Source organism: Brassica napus, chromosome C8, assembly GCF_020379485.1.
Source record: "Brassica napus cultivar Da-Ae chromosome C8, Da-Ae, whole genome shotgun sequence".
Lineage (NCBI taxonomy): Eukaryota > Viridiplantae > Streptophyta > Magnoliopsida > Brassicales > Brassicaceae > Brassica > Brassica napus.
The window spans coordinates 15,026,050-15,048,564 of record NC_063451.1 but is presented as its reverse complement, the minus strand read 5'-3'; the positions used below and the strand labels follow the sequence as shown (position 1 = coordinate 15,048,564).

Here is a 22,515-nt window from a genome sequence, read left to right as displayed (position 1 = left end):
GTCTAACACAAAACAATAAATTTGATTTCTGCAGTGTAATCTCAAGACGAGGTTGATGGTTCTGAATTGAGTTTTTCCACGAGCATCTTATATTTCGCACAAGGCATGAAAGTTTATGTTTTCACGAACATCTTACTTACTCTTTGTATAAGATATTGAAAACATTATCTGTAATTTGGTCCTCTGTGATTCCTTGAACCAACCTATTGGTTTTCGTTCAACCTCTGTCTTTTCCTGAGCTAAAACCTTATTTTGGCATTTTTTTCAGATTTATAGGAACTTCTGCCCGGAACATGGAAAACCTTGACAGTACACCGAGGCTGAAAGCTAGCTTCAATTTGTAGAAAAAACGCTGGGGTAGAAACATCTGTCTCCCATTGCACTAACTACATTCGGTGAGAATACACTTTTCCCTGCAGAATTTTCCTTTTCCTTTTGTGAACTAAGCCCTCAAGAAAAAGAAAAAAATACACAATGGAATCCATTGGTTTGATTCACTTTCGTACAAAATTTCTCTACTCTCTGTGGATTTGAAGGTTCTTTTTTTTGGTTTAGCAAAGAAACTGATCGTAGCTTTGTTTTGGTTCCTTGACAGGGATACGACGGTTGATGCTTTAAACACTTTCGTCTGCGAAACTGGTACCGGGAAACATGTTCCCAGAGCTCTATTTATCATTCTCGAGCCCACTGTTGCGGTTATGGTGCGTTGAAGTTTTGAGCTAGAGATCTCCCTCAAATGTCTCCATTTTTTCTTTCATAACTCGAAGTCGCCATTGCTCTTTTTGCAGGTCCACCTAACGAATCTAGAACATATTAATGAGAACCACATGCATTAAGGAACATAAGGAATTGGTAATGAGGAATCTGGCGAGCCCACCAGCAGCACGAAGAAAGGAGCAAAATGTGGTGGCGACGGAATCAGAGCAGATACACGTGTCACACATGATGTGTGATCTGTTTGGATGATGTCGATGTAAACATCGTTACGATTCTGGTGGGATGCAAGCGAGTGTTAGTAAAGGAGAAAATTTTAGGGCTTAAATATTTGGTATCATGCAGTTTTGATATTCTTCCGTTTTCTTTCGGATTAACGAGAAAATCTTTTTCAACTCTTATTAGTTAGTGACAAACACTTGAGTTGCTATTTCTTTGTGGTAATTATTTTCTACTGTCTAGGACCTAGCTTCAGTTTGGTCTTTCATATTTTTTATCTGTATTCTTATAACCTTATAGAAAGGTTGGTGATATTATTTTTAACTTTGGGATCAATATATATACGTTTGCCTTTCTTATATAGTGTTCTAAATTTATAAATCCTCTCATAAACAAAAAAAAATCCATGCAGACATAATCACTAGATTGGTATTATACATAAACTAAACAATGATTTGATGAAGTAATAAAAACTATGAACTAGAAAATTTACGTGGAGAATTTCTAGATTCGTGTACTATAATTTTTACATGAACCATTTTCAGATTTAAAAATCCATGCAGACATAATCACTAGGTGTTTCATGCAGACATAATCATCTTATAATTATTTATTAATACATATATTTTCAAATTTTAAATATAACATCGAATTATTTATATATGACAAACAAAATAAATTATTGAAAACAGTGAATATTCAATTTTATAATATGAAATCATATTATAAAAATATCCAAAAGCTAAATCTCATGTATATGTCTAATTATATCGTATTATAATATTTAAATAAAAACCCGCGTAGTGCGGACACAAATCTAGAATTCAAGTAACCTTTTAAGACTTCATTATAACATAACTACCAAAACAAACAACAACAATTGTTTATAATGGAAATTCCTAACATTTTCGCGAAGAAATATAATAACTTTGACACATGGTTCCTCTAAATTAAAACCTCATTCTTCAGTATTTTATAAACACTCGCAGAAAATGGTATTAGAAATTTCGATCTCATTTTCTTTTGATCGAATCCGATTGATTTATGTATTTTATAGTATTATAAAACTGAAAAATTATAAAAGCTTACAATTCAGAATTAAAGCAGCAAAAATACTAAGAATTCAATTACTTTTAGTTTTATAGTTGAAATTTGGTATATGCAACATAATCATACTCACACACAACTTAACATAAGAGAAAACTGCGAAATGGCCAAAATACTACATTTATAATACCACTTTTCATGTTTACACTAACCGCTTTTCCCATCGTTTTTAAAGAGGGAAAAAACATTTATAACATTAGGGTTAATTAATTTAGACTTAGGGTTTAGAGTTGAGGGGTAGGATAGAGTTTTTGGAATGTAAAATTTAGGATTCTAATAAATAAATAAATACTTAAAATTATATAAAAATAGTTTCAAAAGAATTTTCAATTTTCAAAAAGAAATTTTGAAAAAAAATTCAAAAAAAAAAATTTATAAAAAAGTTCGAATTTGAAAAAGCGTAATTCGAAAAAGTTAAAAAATTAATTCATTTAAATAACTATTTATTATATATAGAGAGAAAATGGTATAAGAATCTTTTGTCTTTTAATGAATAAGATATTTTGAAAATGTCTTTTTATTAGTGGTAAACATAGAAAATAGTACCAACAAAGTGGTAAACATGAAAATTTCCCAAAAAAAATTTGCACAAAATTATATATATTTTTAAACCCGGTCTATCAAATCCCGCGCGTAGCGCGGACCGACCCTAGTAAATTATAAAGTAGACCATCCCCTCATTCTTAAAAGGACACGTCAGATAACAGTTTCGCCGGACGTCGACACGTGTCTATTTTCTTTAAAACTTTGCGTTTCATTTAATCAGTTCTGGATTTATTTGGGCATCACTTCGTTGGGCTGAATCTACCCTTACTTAAGCCCATATCATTCTATATCTACACTAGCTGTAATTAAACGTTGCGTTTTTTATTAGGGTTTGGGGTGTGTCCATCTTTGCGTCTCCATTCCCTGCCGATCTTTCATCATCTTCCTTCCGGTGAGAGATGATACAGTAACTGAATTTCTCTCATAAAGCCCTCCATTAATTGATCACCCATGATCTATATTCAATGCGACTCTTGAGACTACAAGGCGGTAGACGTTCTACTATAAAAAGGTATGAGTTCAATCATCCTCTCATTCATTCTAAACTAAACAACAAACAAAAAGTGTGAGTTATGGCTAACGCTTTGGTCTTCCTCTCCAATTTACAGTCTGGCTGCTCTTCCTCCACCGTTTAAGTTTGCCTGCTCTGTTTCTGGGAGACCGGGAATGCACGCCGTGGTGGAGATCTCATGGGAGTCGACATGCTCCTTCTTGATTCTCAGGTTATCTGTTTAACTCCAATTTTAGTTCATAGCTAAAATAATATCTTCAAGGTTAAATTCTACACACATCTCCACCTTCTTGATTATGATTATAATTTTTCATTGTGTTTTGGTGTTTCTGTTGTAAATTTTTGGCTGAGCCATTTCCCAACTTTTGATGATTGCTATGTTTTTTTTTTATGTTCATATTTTTACATCTGAGTAATTTCTCCGGTTAAATGTTTTACATGTCTCCGGCTTCTTTAAACTAAATTATGAGTAATTTCTCCGGTCGCCTATTAAACAATATCACATAGCAATATTGCACGTTTGATGATTGTTCTGACTATTAGTTGATGTTTAGATATGTTCAACCATCCTGAATCCATATTACAAACTTATTTTTTTACCATTTTGTTTTTTTTTTTAACTATGAAATTCTCAAATTTGATTATTTTGTTTCTTATGGTTTCAAGCAACCATGATGCCGGCCACCATTGATGTCAACCGGCTGGCGACCCACCGGCCTAACCTGAAAGCGGGTTCGGTTTATTCTCTAACTGGGTTTGATGTTGCTCGGTGTAACCCAAATTACCGTCTATCGGATTCTTCCTTGCTAATCTGGTTTAGCGACTCAACCTATTTCAAAGAGGTTACTGATCCAGCTGTTCCGTCTCCTCCTGAATCATTTCGCTTCCGTAACCACAGTGAGATGCTTGGTCTCGCTAACACTAACAATCAGCTTCCAGGTAATTCCTATCTTATCTATTTCTCTGAATATCAGATTAGATAGATAATAATCTTCATTTGCAGACCTCATTGGTGATATTACTGATGTGAAGAGCACTGTCACTGACCCTCCCCAGGGTTCCAGTTATGTTGGAAAAGTAAGTCATTTAGCCTTTATCATCTCTTAAGTTGTGTTTATCTAATTACAATGTTTATCTCACTGTTCTAACTTCTCATGTTATCAGTGACTATGAGCCTCTTCGACGCTCAGGCTGTTAATATTCATAATCAATTAGAAAAGATGAGAGGTGATCCAAGAGTTGTGGTTGCAACCAGCGTCAACCCGAAGATGGGGGGTGGGGGGTAAGCAACCCATTAGAGACTTACATGATCAGTGGTATAATGGAGTCCATAACATAAACTCCTTTTCATCATGCAGGTCGGATATTTTTGAATGCCACTTCCGGCACACATATTTACTTCGACAAAGAGACATCAGCATGGGAGAGTTTCTTCTACAGGTAACATATTGATAATAATTGGCGTTAAACAGTCACTGATTCTGATAGATTCAAAATGTATACAATAAGTTTAACATTGTCGCATTCTAAAATGCAGTCTGGTTGAACAAGACATTGGAGTTACGCCAGCAGCTCCACTGCTAAGGGGCTATGCAAAGGTGGAAGTGCTGAGCATAGCTGAGCTCAATAACCGCTCCCTCTCAGGTATGCAGCCAGAATTACATTGTTATCTTTTTCATAGATAGATTTCTTAGGTTACCTGAGCAATCTGATTTCCCAACCATGTCGGACATTGATTTTATCTGTAACGAGAGAGTGACTGATATCAAGATGGATAAGGGGTGGTGCTATGTTTCATTCTCAAGTTGTGCCAAGAAACTTCAACGCACGGCCTCATCTTTCACATGTGTGCCTTTCAATAATACTTACGCAGTTGGTGTCCTCCGGTATGTTGTAACTCTCAGCAGAATATTCTCAGTTGGTTTCACCTTTGAGTTTTAATACATCTTTCATGTTTGCTAGATATCGTGTCGAGATGTCTGTTGCAGACGAGACTGGTGAAGAGTTGTTTGTTTGCTTTGATGGGGTTATGACGAAGCTCCATAACATGAGGGCCTATGAGGCTGGCCATCTCTTGGTATCATCTTCATAAACTGTCGTCCACTCTTTGTGTTGACTACTTATTCATTCAGTCACATTCAACCAATTATACACATGCTGGTGATGGTGTCAACCCGGAGGACTGAGGCCCCTCCTTTTGTTCCAGGTGAGTGTGAGCTCATACAAATTCACAGAGAATCATCAGATCTTTACCATCTCCCACATACTCAGAGAGGGTGACCGTTTTCCACACCCTGAATTCATTGACAACGTAAGCCTTATATGTGACTTTTTTTTTGTTTGTTTAGGGGGGGGTGACAATGACAATGGAGATGACAACCACGGTGGCAACTCAGACAGTGCCTGTTAAGGTGGAAGTAGCAAGGTTGATGGAGCTACTGGGAAGGTGAAGAAAGCACACAAGGCATAAGTGAAGCCAATTGATGTCGAGGATGCTGTTTTCCCGTTTGCGTTTTTGCTTTTTAGTCTTTCTGAATAAGTTTGCATTTTTCTTTTTGCTGTTTGAAACTTCTACATTTAGTTCTTGCTTATCAGTTATAAAATCTATTCCATTTCAGAAATGTTTGTCACTAAGTTATATACTTTCAAAATTAACTACAACAATCTTATTATATAAAAGAAGGTTTGCTCTCTCCTAGGCCATCCACATCAGCGCCAAATCAGAAATTCAAAGTCTCCCATGTTGACACGTGTCCCTTTCTTAATACTCACTGTTTCATTAAAGTTGTATGAATATATGTGGGCTTCGTAATGTTTTCCTTTGGGCATGAGCCTTTGTTTCTCAACATTTGTCGACCTCAGCTTTTGTTCCTCTTGGTCACTCCGCCGTCTACGAAACCTTAATCAATCCTAAGTTCTCATTTTGTTCGTCTTTAACCTAGCTTGCACCGCTCCACCACCGCTGCACCACCGCACCACCATCCCACCACCACTGCACCACGCTTGACATCACACCACCACTTATCCTTCCCGTTTCATCATTATATTGGTATATCTGTAAATAAAACAAAAAATACAAATATTATAAGAAGAGGAAGAGAAAGACAGACCAGATAAGAGGAAGGGAAGCGAGATGACCTGTGTTAGTGAGGAGGTAAAGCCAACACAGAGCTTGACAAGAGACGAGTCTGTCGCACCTCCTCCGCCGTAGCTCATGCGCTTCACCGCCTCCACCGTGGGTCCTCTTCACCGTATCCGCATAGGTCTTCTTCACTCTGACTCGCGTCAAGCTTCGTCGCCGAGGCCTTCGTCATGGTCGAGAGAGAGAGGGTTGAATCTAACACGAGTTGGGCTCTGTCAATTTGCTCTTGTGTTTCTTCTGAATTAGGTGAGAGGGAGAGTCGAATTGTGAGACATAAATGACTTAGATGAGAAAGATTGACTTTAAGCCATACGATTAAAAATATCAATGGACAGAAATAACAATCTTAATTTTGATAGATTGACCAATGAGAAAGAAGGTAGAGGATTCACAAAATAATGATTTATAGCCTTTAGATTAAAAACAATCAATCGTCAAAAGCTTGTTTTCATTTAATAGTTGTTTTAGATATTTTCTTTAAGAGGGAAATGAGAAAATGAAGGCAATTAGTGGAGCCAAAAATACTTATGAGAGAATGAATGGAGGCAAAATAATTAAAAAAAAAGTTTCTTACAATAAACAAATTTATACATTTTTAATAGTCTAATATAAATTTCTAACCAATTATAATTTACCAACCAATTTTTTTATATTTTTAACAACTTCTTACCTATATACTCTTTATCCTAAACCACAATCCCTAAAATCTAAATCATATACCATAATTCATAACTAAAATAGTAACCCAACATTTCATTTTAACATCATAAATTTATACACTTATATTAATCTTATGTAAATTTCTAACAAATTATAATTTACTATATTTTTAACAACTTCTTAACTATAAAATCTTAAACCTTTAATCATAAACCACAATCCCTAATAAACCATATACTATATCTGTAACTCAAGTATCAACCAAACACAAACATAAAAATTGAAGTGTTTTAAACATATAACGCAAATTCACACTATTTATAGCCATGTGTTGATAACTAAATGTTTCAAACATATATCATAAATGCAAATATCATACATATAGCACATACATATCAATTAGATACATAAATATTTATAGCCATGTGTTGATAACTATAAAACTTTTGGTGACAATTTACTCCTTGCTAATTAGTAGCTATTCACCTAGAGAATTTCTATGGATCATATTCGTAGCTAGATTGCTATAGATCGCTACAAATTAGCTACAACCTTAACATTTTTTTTTTGTTTTGTCACTTTCCGTTGCAATTTTCATCGCTAATTGTTATGGCTACGGAAATGTTGTCGCCAGTCCTTTACTATTTTCTATTATTCTTGTAGTGGGGTCGTATTGAACGCGCTCATTAATCATTGCTTTCCACTACTCACACGATCGATCTTTGAATGCAACCCCCATTTACTTCCTTTCTCAAAATCTTCAACTATAAAATGATAAGTTATTCCCTGTGAAATTCATCATTCTACTCTTTTCAATCTTGAGCTGCCTAATCGGTGGGTGCTGTAGACCCGATGGTTCTTCACGGCTGTCTCAGAGATCTCTTGGCAAACGACAAAGCCTTCTTTTGATTCCGCATTCATGAAGCTATTGTTGGAAAGGCTTTTCATCCGGATCCAGCTCCATTAAGGCATGTGCTTTTCCCTAGACTGTAGAAGCTGGTGAAGTGGAAATCTTTTAAGGGGAAGTCGGCAGGAGTGATTGTGATCGGAAGTGTAATTGGTGTTGGTGGAGCTACGGTGAGCTCCGGTTGATTGAAAGGGCTTTGTGGATATAATACCACAGTTGCAAGAACAAGTGAATTTGATAGCTGCAATCACTTTCAAAGTCTTCGGTACACTCCAAAGAGCTGCACCTCCGGTTCAGATTTCACCTAACTACCTGATCCACCATTTTCTGCTCCTACAACTATGGCTACCGATGATCCTACCGCTGCTTTTCCGAGCAACCTAAGCAGCTCAGTGTTGATTTGTCAAGGCTGCTAAACAGGTTACTTTCTTCCATCAGATTTAGTTAAGATGATGGGAAATACATGTCATCTTCATTCTGCTGTTTTGAGTCCTTGACGTGGTACTTTGTTTCGTTGAAGTTTAATGCATTGGTTGCAGTCCTTCCGTTATCAGACAGAGGTTGAGTATCTCAATTGTAAAGAATTGCTGAAATTCAGGTAATATAAGTCTCACTCATTGATAAATCGTTGTATGTTCCCTTCTATACTATTTTCCTCCAGGTGAAAAATTATGTTATTGGTCAAGAGCTTCAAAAACAATTAGAGTTTGCAGGTAAACTTTTCATTGTCGCTAATATATAATAGAAAAAGAATTTATCTCATCAAGAGTCTTTCTTACAATTTTGCACCTTATCATAATTTTAAAAAGTTATTAATTATTCCACATTTTCTCATTTTTATTAGTTAGATACCAAATATTTATAACTCAACTAATAACCCATAAATCTTTTTAAATCAATAGGTTATTTTCAACTTAAAAAAACTTTTGACATCAGCATTTCTGTCAAAATAATAATTAGTGAAAATATAAAATATAATAAAATACATAATTTTATAATTAATATAAAAGATTTATAAGAACAAAAATATATATTCATCTACGTTGTTGTTCTTTCACGTTTTATGAAAACTTTGTGAGGTTCCTAGATGTGTGGCAGCAAGTATTTATGTATATGTTATGAATTGCTTTGAACAGGAAAGAGGGCCATAAGTATGTGTGTGAATGATTCAATAAGAAGAGCTTTTTCATTTTCATCGTCCAAGATAAGGAATGTACACTTTTACTTATACATACACTTTTACTTATAAATACATGTTGTAATATAAAGTTGAAGACAGCTTTTTATTTTTGCATCCTCATCTTCACACCTAAAATGTTTACATGGTTTTTATTTCTAATTTAACTAATCGGTCAACGTCAAAGGAGCATGTTAAGTAGACAAAAAAATAGTTTCATACGAAAAGAAAATTTTACTTTTCTTATTAAACGGATTGTGACTTTAAACACATAGTCAGATATTCATATTTCACTTTTTTGTCACAAACATTACAAAATTCAATCACTAACCACTACGTGGACCTCAGGCGTCTTAGTATCCAATCATAGAAAGGCTGTGACAACGTTCATCGATCTGTTTTTAAAGTGGTGACAGATATACATGAATAACGAAACTCTTTTAAAACAATGATAAGTTGTTTTTTTCAACTCCACGGATGTCAGTTCCTATTCTCTGATCCCTTCTTCAAATGTTTCTTCTCTGATGTTATCATAGCATATCCAGACAGAGACATGTGAAGCATCTGAGAAGGCTAAAGAAGAAGAGTTAGGCGTAGAACAGGAGTTGAGAAAATGGAAAGAAGAATATAAAGCAAAGAAAGAATATAAAGTAAAGAAAGATAACCACAGGGTGGTGGGCTAGTGGTCTTGAGGTAGTTACAACACCGATAGGGACCCGAGTTCGAATATCCCCTGTGGCCACGGAACGCTTTACGCCCTCCCCAAGTTTAAAGTTATCGCGGCGTTGGTGCCGGGTCCTTGGGTAATGGGTATTAGTGCCGGCTGGTTCCGGGCTTGGGGGATTAGACGGTTGGCAATCGGAAACCAGGTGCGGATTACGGGCCTTCGGGCAATCGGAAACCACTTGCGGATTACGGGTCACCGATTGAACCTCCTGTTAAAAAAAAATAAAAAAAAATAAAAAAAAGTAAAGAAAGATCCGTGATAATGGAGTGAGCATAGAGAAAATCTATGGAAGAATAATAGAAGGGTCAAAGGCGAAGAAACTGAGTCTAATGGAACTGAACAAACCCAATCCCACAAGCAAATCCTAGAAGAAAAAAAGTCACATGCGAAGAATTTGTTTAGCTAAGATTTTTTATATAAATGTAAACTCTTCTTTTATAATGTAGAACTTTACATTCGGCCTTAATAATCCCAGTTCTATTGCATCGGTTGAAATAAAATTCCATTAATAAAGCAAGTTACTGATTTGCCTCGGATTACCTTCAGATTTGAGACTTTATATTTTAACAAAGAAATATATACAAATCTATTCAAATCCATTATGCAATCAAATTAATAAATATGTGTTATTGAAAAACACATGTTTTGAATTAGAATTTATAAATCATGACACAATACACATGATTTCAATATGTATTTTATAATTATAGAACCAATAAAACTATATTTAATTTGAATTTCAAAACCTATTAAAATACATTAACCAATAACATTACAAATAAAATTATATATTCAAATTATCTTATGAAACTGAAAAATAACATTACAAAATATTTGGACGATTAATGATCTTAGATATTAGATTGACTCACATGTGTCGAGACACAATATTTTAGTCAAAATGTTTCTCATTTTCAGATACAAGAAGTTGTACTTTAAACTTATATTGAAAGCAAGTATTACAAATAAAGACTTCGTTTTCATGTTCTAGATGTTTCCATCTTCAAATTTTAACCGTTCATCTTCGTTATTTGATAGGTAAAGTACAAGAAACACAATTTACGAACTTCCGTACCACTTCTACAAAAATATATGACATATGGAACATAGAAGATACTTGCAGTAGATGTAACAACATTTACAAAACTGGACAGAGTATTGCTCAACAAATGGAATTTGAGGCTTTCCATGTTTTCTTCGAACAGACATGCGTTTATTCTAAATCACAAAAGCTTATGTTAGAAGCAAGAAATAAAAAACTCATATATCTTTTAATTAACAATATACAAATGAATTAATATTTCTAAATTAAAATGAAGATTGATTATATGTTTAAATTTGGATAAATGTTACGTTCAGTTTATCCATTTAAAACAATAAATTTGTCAACTTTTTGCCTTTTATTTTTATTTATAATTTATTCATATTTTGCCTTATAAATAAACTTATTAGTATGATTAGTTACATAATATATAAGCAAATCTAACCAAAAACATCACACAAATGAAACAAAGGAAAGCCAAATTTTTTACTTCTTTAGTTAACTATTCTTTTTTTTTTTTTGACAACGAACGGCTATTCTATAACTCAAACTTGAGGTGGTCTGGGTAACCATACCGGAATAGAACATCCAATAAAATAAAGTTCCCTATGAAAAGACCTAACAGTCCTAGCTAGAGAGTCTGAAATCTGATTTTGCGCTCGTGGAACATAGGTGATCTTGAAGTCCGGAAATCATATCTGCAGAGTCTCAATCATTTCTAATTCTGTTGCAAAGCTCGGCCATGCACGAAGCTCCTTGATCATATCAATCAGCTCCTTACAATTAGCTTTAGTTAACTATTCAACGTAATTAATTATGTAACAATACATAAAGTAACCATAATAACCCATTATAACATAAATATCAAAAAACAACAACAATTGTTAATAATAGCAATTACTAACATTGTCCAAAAAACCTATAATGCCTTCAACAGAGAGTTCCTCTAAATTAAAATCTCATTCTCAACTATTTTATAAACCCTCACAAAAAAATACAATGGTATTTGAAAACTCGATCTCATTCTCTTTTGCTTGAAATCAATTGATTTATGTATTTTATAGTGTTAGAATACTTAAAACATTATGAAATCTTACACTTCTGAATTAAAACAACAACAATATTAATAATTTGGTCATTTTTAGTTATATAATTGAAATTTGGTGTAGACGACATAATCATACTCACACCCAACTTAACATAGAAAACAATTTACACAAAATTATATCTTTTATAAGAACTGATCTATCAAATTCCGCGCGTAGCGAGGACCTGTCTAAGTACTCATGAATAGAATCATGAATAGAAGAGATGTCACATCACTTATTACCAATTTTTAAGATCAAATTATAAATTTAGATAATGTCTGAAATAATTTGATTGTTTTATCAACACACAGAAGTTACAATTTAATAAAATACTGAAAAGAAATATTGACATGCTAACGTATTTGTAACAATATCATCACTTTTCATCGTGTTTGAATATGAATGGTGTCGTAAATTACATGTTTTGTTGCAAATTAAAATCATATTTAAACTTGAGAGATTTCTTTTACCAAAACAAAAAACTCGAGAGATTTTTTCAGAAAAAAAACTGAATACCATGTCATACAAGAACTGAAAAGACATAGTTACCTTCAAATGTTAGTCAATGAATTTGAGTGTAAGGTTGCAGTCTCCAATGTTTTTCGTAAGTTTTACCCAAAAAAAAAAATGTTTTTCGTAAGGCAATCGAAGATAAAAAGGCCCAAACCCAACCACGGGGCTCTTTTTAATTTACAAGAAAATCAAGAAAACACCCGATAATATTTAATGCTACAATAGTTTTTTTTTTTGGTTATTGGAATATTAAATTTACTAATGAACAAAAGAAGTTTTAATTGTTTACAAATCCCTCCAATTTATATTAAACGTTGTTTGGTTATTAGAATATCAAATTTATTAATAAACAAAAGAAGTTTTATTATTTCCCAATCCCTCCGATTTATATTAAATGTTGTTTTAGCATGTGAAATCTATTACATTATGTGTCGTTTTGTAAAAGTTTATCGGAGAAATTCCCAAGACGGAACAAAAAAAAGCATGATTGTCCCTTTACTATAAAATCTTTTTTTGTCCATTTTTTTGTTTTTTTTATCTTTTCCATTTCTAAAACTTAATGAAATAAATAATTTTATGAATCAAAAAAAAATATAAAAAATAGAAACAATTGATAAAACACCGATATACACAAACTGGTATTTTGTATTTGTTGAAAAACTTGATAAATTAAAATTTTAAAATATTTTTTACTAAAAATAGATTTCCTCTTCTACAAAAAATAGATTAGTAGAAATTGAATTCCAGATTAAACAAGTTTATCTACTTTTTTTAGATCGAACAATCTAATTTTAACTAAACTTCTAAATATGGAGGATGCAAATTTTACTAATTGTAAAATTATCTATTTTTTTCTCAGAATGTAATTTCTATTTTTATGAAGTATTCTAAAATTCTCGAAATGAGAATTCTAGACAATACTCAAACGGCTACACCAGGTAGAATCTGCTTATGAGATTTTTATATTTGTTCTACGCAGTGTAGAAAGTGCCTTATACGGATGAAAAAACCTGATTTTGGCAAAAATTATGAAAGTTTCAGTTAAGAAAATTTTATAAAAATATTTGTAATATTCTAACTTCTCTAAAATCATATATAGGTCAATTTACCTTGTCATAATATAAAAAAAATATTTGCAATATTATAACTTCCCTAAAACGTGTATACACTTTTCCTTTTTATTAAATTTTTTTTATTAAACTTTTAATTAAAATTTTTTTGAAAACCTTTTTATTTTTATTAAAATTTTTGATAAAAAATTAAACTTTTTAATTTTAACATTTTTTAAACGTTTTTCAAAAATAAAAATAAAACTTTGTAAAATATTTTTAATAAAAATAAAACTTTGAAAACTTTATAAACATAAAAATAATTTATAGAAAGTTTTTAATAAAAAAACGTTAAATAAACTTTATAAAAGAAGTTTTACAAAGTTTTATTTTATAAAAAGTTTAAAACGTTTGTAAACTTTTTAGTTTTATTAAACTTCTAATAAAAAAACTAAACTTTAAATTTTAATGTTCTTAAACCATTTTTTTTCTTTTTATTAAACTTTTTAAAATTTAATTAAACTTTTAAATTGTGTTTACTGTGTTTAATTTGATTAATCAAGGATTAGTTTTGAAATTATGAAAACAAATATACTAAAGGGACAATCATGCTGTTTTTTTGTTTAGTTTTGGCAAATTTCTCAAGTTTATTTAGAAATCGTTAGATTAAATGTTCATTAATACTTATACACCATAAGATTTCAGTTTCGAGTTTTAGAAAATGCATATTATTGAAAACATGCTTATATGAAATTTTCAGCATCGCACAATGAGAATAGTTAGACGTGGATCTCATAAAATAGTTCAAAATAATGCAACCAAACCTAAATCCTTGTAAGTATTTCAAAACACGGCTATAATTGATAATTACGGACGTGACTGGTTTTTCCGCTACCACCCACAAATGCAGCATTTGCGATTGGTAGCGGTTCTTGACGTTTTGTAACAGTCACAAATAACGCCATCAACCGTTTTGAACCTTTTAAATTCAAAAGCGGGTTCCAGCTAGCATTTGCGGTTGCGAAAAGGTAAAAATATTTTTTTTTCCAAAAAATCTATATAAATATAATAATAAAAATGGTCAATTAAATTTTAAAAATGAAATAATTTGAAATACTAAAATATATATTTTTTATTTTAATTTATATTAAAAAATAAAATATATTTTCTATAACTTTTTAAAAATTTAATAATATAGTTTTATAAATACAATTTATATATTTATTTAATATAATAATATTTTTTAATATTTTTATAATTATATGAAATGTAAATATTGTTAATTTATTATTTAACCACCGATGCGTTTGGTAGTTAGCCAACCATAAGTATCCCGCAAACTCATCAGTTTCTAACCGCTGTACCAGTCGTGAAAATATATTTATAACGATTAGAACCGCAATCACCCGCATCCGCAAATGCCCGCAACCGCTGCGGTTTCACCAGTCATGCCCTATATAATCTAATGTTTATTACAGCTTATAATAGCATAACTAATCATTTATAAAAATATAAGTATCATTTTACATTTTCAGTGCATATACTGAATAATTTTTATTTTTTACCATTATTTTAGTTTATTAGTTAATAATATGTATATATACATATATAAATAATATTAAATTAAAGCAAAGCAATTTTTTTAATAATTTCCATAATCCTTATATAGAAATTTTAAATAACACTTATTATGAAACGACATAGTATCAACCAACACCCAAGTTTTGGGTTATTTAATGCTACAATATTTGATTGACTCTAGAAGGATACCGGCAAATTATCTACGAGAGACTAAAATAATGAACGTATTCAAATAAAACTATACTAGGATAAGACCTGCGTCTTGCGTTTGGTAAATTTATATAAAAATTATTTAAGAAATATCGTATGGAAAAAAATTTATATTATTGATCGAATTAATATATTTGGATCTTAAACAATTTTTTAAAACATTTTTTTGTTAATTACATAATTTGTTTACTAATGAACTGATCTCATTTTTTAAAATATTTTAGGTCAAAAAATTATTCATCGCATAAAAATCTAACGTTTAGACCGAAGAATCTCATGCCTACTATTTGGTTACAATGAAACTATGTCAGCTCGGTTTTATATCATGATTTAGCAATTTAAAAGTTAAATATAGTTATAAGAAGTTTTTGTTCACGTGCCAATCCTATCTTCTTCGATAGTTTTCTCCTTTTTGTGTCATTTTGGTTATTGTTCGATATAAATATTGATTTTTGAGTTTATTTTCATTTCTTTCTTTTATTTTGGCATGAGATTTAGAAAATGTTTAAGATTCAAAATTATTAAAGAGATACATACTTAGGTTAAGATTTGCGCTTTGTGCAGAATAAATATTTATTTTATATTTTTCTGCATATTATGAAATAATAAAATAATAATTATATATAAAATAACTAAGAAATCAGTTACTATTATGTAATAAATTGGTTTGCACATATAAATCAAATGACCGCTCTTGTTTATTCGCAATTATTTTAGAATAAATAAATCAAAACAATCAATCTTATCTATCGTCTATGATATATAATTAAATTTAAACGATATGAAGTATATATATATATATATATATATATATATATATATATATATATATTAATATAAACACCTATTAAAATAAAATTATTTATTTATATGATTTTATTATCATTGTATCTTTTTTTAGAAAATAATTTAAACATTAATCACAAAAGTTTATTTGAGACTTTTAACAGTTTTAGTAATTTATACTCGTTTTGAAAAATTTAAAATACAACATATACAAAAAATCTAAATTTTTAATATATGATTAATGTAGTTGTGTAATTTATTTTAATAGTAAAGAATTAAACAAAAATGATAGAAAGCATACAAATTATTAGCAAATCTTCATTATTTAAAATCATTAATTACTATATGTATCATAATCACATTAGGTAATTCCGTAGGTTTTATTTAAGGAAATAATATATAATAAATAGCCACATTTCTTTAGTTAATATCATATGATATCATATAGTTGGTATTAAATATTTCTAGTGAGATATAAAAATCGAATTGGACCAACATGTTTTTCAATTTTAATGTGAGACTGATACGTATGACTAATTAACTACTTAATTGATTGACACATAAGCAAATGGTTTTTTTTAATTATTACAAAATTGAGATTATCTTTTCAAATGTTCTTCGGTTCATATACAGGGGATGATAAATCATTTTGACATAATGGTTAGCAGTGTTGATGACTTAGGCCTTGAGATCGGGATGGTACCTCCCTAGGGAATGTAAATCTTCATAAGAAAATGACATTTAATCTTAATTTTCTTGAAGTTGACAAAGATGGTTTGTTAAGTATATGATTTTGATTTTGTCATCAAAATATAACGAATAATCTATACTACAATAAGCATTCCTCATGAATGGCAGCTTATTAAACTATTAATATTGCTTTTCCTAAAATCAATGCAGTATATAATATTTTATGGATCTTTTTGTTTCAAGATATTATATTCTTGATTTCCCGTAGGGTTCCCAACAAGCCCAAAAGTTAACATCGAACCATGTTTAAATTTTTATTTGAAATAAATGTTGAAATAAATGTGAACTTTTTTTTTATCAACTTTTTCCATCAACCGGAAAAACTCAATGGGCACTATAATGTGAAACTTAAATAAAATTCAGCCAACCCGATTACATTTTCATTAAGCCCATTAATCTATCTAGGCAGTCCGTTTATCTAAGACTCGTGTCCCACCGCTTACACTTCTGTTAACACGTGTCCATTGAGATGTAAAGTGTATGGAGAGATTGACACGACGATGACACTGGCTGAACTTATGCACGACCACTTTCGCCGGAATCTTCAAGCTTCACTGTTATCCTCCCTCGTCTTCAACCAACGTCTTTGCTGAAAGACTCTACACTATCGAATTATTACTCTCAAATTACTCAAAACGAATCACCAGAAAATCTATGCCGAATCGTCAACTTGAACACCAGCTTACTGAGTCCCTTCTGAGTCGCCCAAATCTTAATCCATCATCATCATCGTCTTTCCAAAAAGAAAACTGTCTCTATGCCATGACCGGCTTTAAAACAGACATGACTGATTTCCACGGAGCAGAGTCTTTTGATGAATGTTGGGTGTTCCGAAATCTATTGTAGTAACGCCAAGATTCTGATATCAGGTGGTTATAATGTTCGGCTGGAAACCACTTATAATCTATGAATTGAGAATTCATTGCTAATTTTATACGATGGTCACACACTTAAACATACTAAAACAATGATATTTTGGATTTAAAGAATAATATTATATATGATATAATATAGAGAAAAAGACAAAAATAACATTAAATCAAGTTTTTGTTCTCAAACTAGCACTCAAGGTCAAAAGTCACAAAAATAGCACTTAATGTTTTATCAAAAGTCACAAACTTAAGGTTTAGAGTTAAAGGATGAGGTTTAGGATTTAGGGTTTAGGGTTTAGGGTTTAGAGTTTAGAGTTTAGTGTTTAGGGTTTAGATTTTAGGGTTTAGGATTTAGGCTTTATAGTTTAGGGTTTAGAGTTTAGGGTTTAGAGTTTAGGGTTTAGGGTTTAGAGTTTAGAAATGAGGTTTTGAGGATAAGATTTCAAATTTTGAAAAATAAAAAAATTAAAATTTTCAAAGGATAAACTTAGAAAGGTGCTATTTTGGTCATTTTAGTTTTTGAGTGCTATTTTTGTGATATAAACTTAGAAAGGTGCTATTTTGGAGATTTGCTCTATAATATATTACATATATGTGTTATATTTGATAACACTTCACGTAAAAGAAGATTATTTCTTCTTGATTGGGCTAAACCCACTAACTTTGATTAGGTTTGTTTACGTGAAATATATAAAGGCATAATGTGCACTTTGTAAAGCACACACACATTAGCCGTAACCTAAACGGAGACGAATTGTTAGTTGAGAAGATCTTGCGGCACTAGCATCCCGTTCCAATCTAGTTTGTGTGCGTATAGATATCGGTAGAAGCACGACGTTTGGAGTGTTAAATAACTTTGGTTTGTTTTTGTTCTTTGGTCCGCTGCGAATAATCAGATATATCTAAAACCCTAAGATCTAGATTTATTTCAGTATTTACATGGCATCTACACATATGAATTCATAGGTTGTTTTATAAATTGTTATAAACCGGTATGAATTTCCTACGGTGCTATCAAAGCCATGTTGCATAATATTGAAACTGAATTTAAATAAATATAATTTGTGTATGTATTAGATACATACGTTGATGTCAAATTAGTATTTAAAGGATTTATAGCAATCGTGTTAACATATGAATATATGGTTTCAGTTCTTGTAACTCTGAAATCAACGCGTTTGTGTTCATAGTTGATTTATGATTTGAACGTAAATGTCTCGTAACTGTTATCCAAACCTATTACATATATTTAATCTGTTAAATATTCGTATAATGGAATCACATATAAAGATATGTATGAATTTTGATTTGGGCCTATCAGTCACGAAAAGAAAATTGATACTTTCTTTTCTTGCATATCGCATGCATATCAAAACATTCCATAATTGAATACATAATTAGTTAATAAGGTAATCGTGTGTTATTGTATAATACATAAAGTGATTCTATAATTAATTTGCATGTGCGACAGTACGAGCTATTAAACCGGCTAAACCAATTTTGGTTTGATTGGTTAATATGATTAACCAGGTTCAATAGTATTAATCTTTTGTTTAGAAGTAATAAGATTAGATTCTGAAATTAAATATATATTAATTAATAATTTTAATTATATTAAAATTAATTTAATTATTAATAATCCAATTAGAATACATAAAAGAAATGTATTACTTATATTTATATTTTATATAAGATATGAAGCTTAAATATAAAATTAAATTGGATGATGTCAAAAAAAAAAAATTAAATTAAATTGGATTAAAATTTATTCCTCAATAAAATTTCAAGTTTTTAATGTCTACCCAATCTTATCAACTATCAAGGTTCGTTTCGTAGTAAGATGGGCATGCCAAAGCAAGGTGTATGCAATTACATGAGTGAGATAGATTGTAATGGTTACCATATGAATATAAGATTGGTTCACTTGACCAAGCTATCAAAACGGTTTTGGTTTAGAAACATAGGTTGGATAAGACATAAGATGTCATCTAACAACCAATAATTATATTGGATATGATTAGCAAAGTGTTGCTTACCTAAATAGCTAAACATTCGGGCGATGAGCCAATGCTCACTTGAATTTTAGTGAAACATGGATCTTGGATTATTATATTCATTTGAGGAAATTGTTTTGAATATAATACGAGTTTTCTTAATTGTTGAGATTTCTTTAATTCCTGAACATCATATTAATATTCGCTATTCTTCTATTCCAGCAATGTTAACTCCTCGCAACCCATTTTCATTGCGATATGTCCTTAAGAATGACAAATTGAATGGATCAAATTTCCTCCATTGGTATCGAAACCCGAGAATTGTTCTCAAACAAGAGTTTAAACCCTACTTGGAAGATCTGAAAAAGAAAAAGACTTTTGAAACATCATCTAGGGGTATTTATGTTATAGAGGTAAATGTTACTACTTCTGGCTCTACTTCTTGGGTATTGGATACCGACTGTGGTGCTCATATTTATACGAATATGAACGGCCTAAGCAACAGTAGAATTTTGGACAAAGGACAAGTGGACCTACGCTTGGGAAATATATCAAGAGTTGCTGCATTAGATGTGGGAAGATTTCACTGTCTTTACCTTCAAGTTTGGTTTTAAAACTTAAGAATTGCTACTATGTACCTGCTATAAGTAGGAATATTATCTCTATTCCTTGTTTGGATTTGGAAGGATTTCAGTTTTTGATCAAAAACAAGTGTTGTTCATTTGATCATAATGATATCTTTTATGGTAGCGATCCATTAGAGAATGGACTTCATATTTTAGACCAAAGCGTGCATGTCTATTATATCAGTACCAAAAGATTCAAGTCTAACAACACGAATCAAACTTTTCTTTGGCATTGTCGTTTGGGCCACATAAATGAGAAACACATTCAAAAGATTCATAGTGATGGTCTTTTGAGCTCATTTGATTATGAATCATATGAAAAATGTGAATCTTGTTTATTGGGTAAAATGGCTAAGGCTCCTTTTACTCGACACGATGAAAAAGCTAAAGAATTATTGAAATTTATACATACTGATGTATGTGGACCAATGAGTATAAATGCTAGAGGAAACTATTAGTACTTCATTAAATTTACTGGCGACTTCAGTAGATATGGTTATGTTTATCTAATGAAACATAAGTCTGAATCTTTTGAAAAGTTCAAAGAATTTCAGAATGAAGTATAAAATCAGCTTGACAAGAAAATAAAAGCTCTTCGATCTGATCGAAGTGGAGAATATTTGAGTCAAACGTTAATGATCATCTAAGACAATGTGGAATTGTTTCACAACTCACTCCTCCAGGAACACCACAGTCGAATGGTGTGTCCGAGAGGAGGAATCAAACTTTATTGGATATGGTTTGGTCTATGATGAGTCATGCAGATCTTCTACCATCCTTTTGGGGATACGCTCTTGAAACTTATGCGTTTACGCTGAACAGATGTCCAACAAAATCAGTTTAGAAGACACTATATGAGATGTGGACTGGAAATGTTCCAAATTTATCTTTTCTGAAAATTTGGGGGGGGGGGGGGGGGGGGGTCTGATGCTTATGTCAAACATATGTTTACAGATAAGCTTGTACCAAAATCTTATAAATGCTTCTTCGTTGGTTATTCCAAAGAAACCAAAGGTTATTATTTCTGAACAAAGTGTTTGTTGCTCGTAGTGGTGTTTTTCTTGAAAGAGAATTTCTTTCTAAGAAAAATAGTGGGAGTAAAGTACAATTCGAAGAAGTTCGAGAAACACATGAGAATGATTCATCCTCTCAGGAAGATGATCAATTAGATTTACAAAGAGTCATAGAATCTACACCTGTGGAACATGAGGTACGTACGTCCGAAAGGACACATCCCAACCTGTTAGATATGGGGTTTGTGTGACGGATCATATCATCATGATCTATTGATAATAGAGAGTGATGAACCTACGTCCTTTAAGGAAGCTATGATGGGCCCTGACTCTGATATATTGCTTGAAGCAAGCATCTTGGAGTTATAATCTTTATTTTAATGAGGCAATCAAAGAGTTTGATTTCATTAGAAATTAAGAAGAACTTTGCGTTTACAAGAAGACTAGTGGGAGCACAGTTTTTCTTGGCGTTGTATGTAGATGACATACTTCTTATTGAGGTTGTTTCTCAATGAAAGACATTGAAAAAGCTGCATATATCATTGGAATAAGAATCTATAGAGATAGATTAAATAAGACTATTAGATTATGTCAAGATACTTATATCGATAAGGTCTTACATAGACTCAAGATGCATGATTCCAAGAAGGCTTGTTGCCAATGTCTCACGGCATAGATCTTTGCAAGACTCAGTGTCCTTCGACACAGGATGAGCGAGAGCGCATGAGTAAAATCCCATATGCTTCTGTTAAAGGATTTATCATGTATGCCATGACCTGTACACGTCTAGATGTTGCATGTGCTTTGAGAATGACGAGTCGATACCAATCTGATCCAAGTGAAAGTCACTGGACAACAGTCAAGAATATCCTCAAGTATTTGGAAAAAACTAAGGATAAATTCTTGGTCTATGGAGGAATTTATGAACTTGTTGTAAGTAGTTACAGCGATGCCAGTTTTTCAAAATGACAAAGATGATTTTTGATCAAAAGTTGGTTTCATATTTTGTCTTAATGGAGAGTGGTGGGTTGGAAGAGTTCCAAGCAAAGCACCATAGTATAGTCTCAATGGATGCAAATGAGTATAAATGCTAGAGGAAACTATTAGTACTTCATTACATTTACTGGCGACTTCAGTAGATATGGTTATGTTTTTCTAATGAAACATATGTATGAATCTTTTGAAAAGTTCAAAGAATTTCAGAATGAAGTACAAAATGAGCTTGACAAGAAAATAAAAGCTCTTCGATCTGATCGAAGTGGAGAATATTTGAGTCAAACG

At 31.5% G+C, this 22,515-nt stretch overlaps 1 long non-coding RNA gene across 1 annotated transcript; it reads left to right on the top strand.

Annotated features, from left to right (window-relative positions):
• Positions 1-471: 471 nt before the first annotated feature.
• On the top strand, positions 472-5,718 carry LOC125591370. Its single transcript, XR_007327352.1, has 9 exons — positions 472-3,097; positions 3,195-3,308; positions 3,764-4,036; positions 4,101-4,174; positions 4,262-4,379; positions 4,456-4,537; positions 4,635-4,983; positions 5,060-5,303; positions 5,446-5,718. It is a non-coding gene; the product is annotated as an uncharacterized LOC125591370 (long non-coding RNA).
• Positions 5,719-22,515: the final 16,797 nt, after the last annotated feature.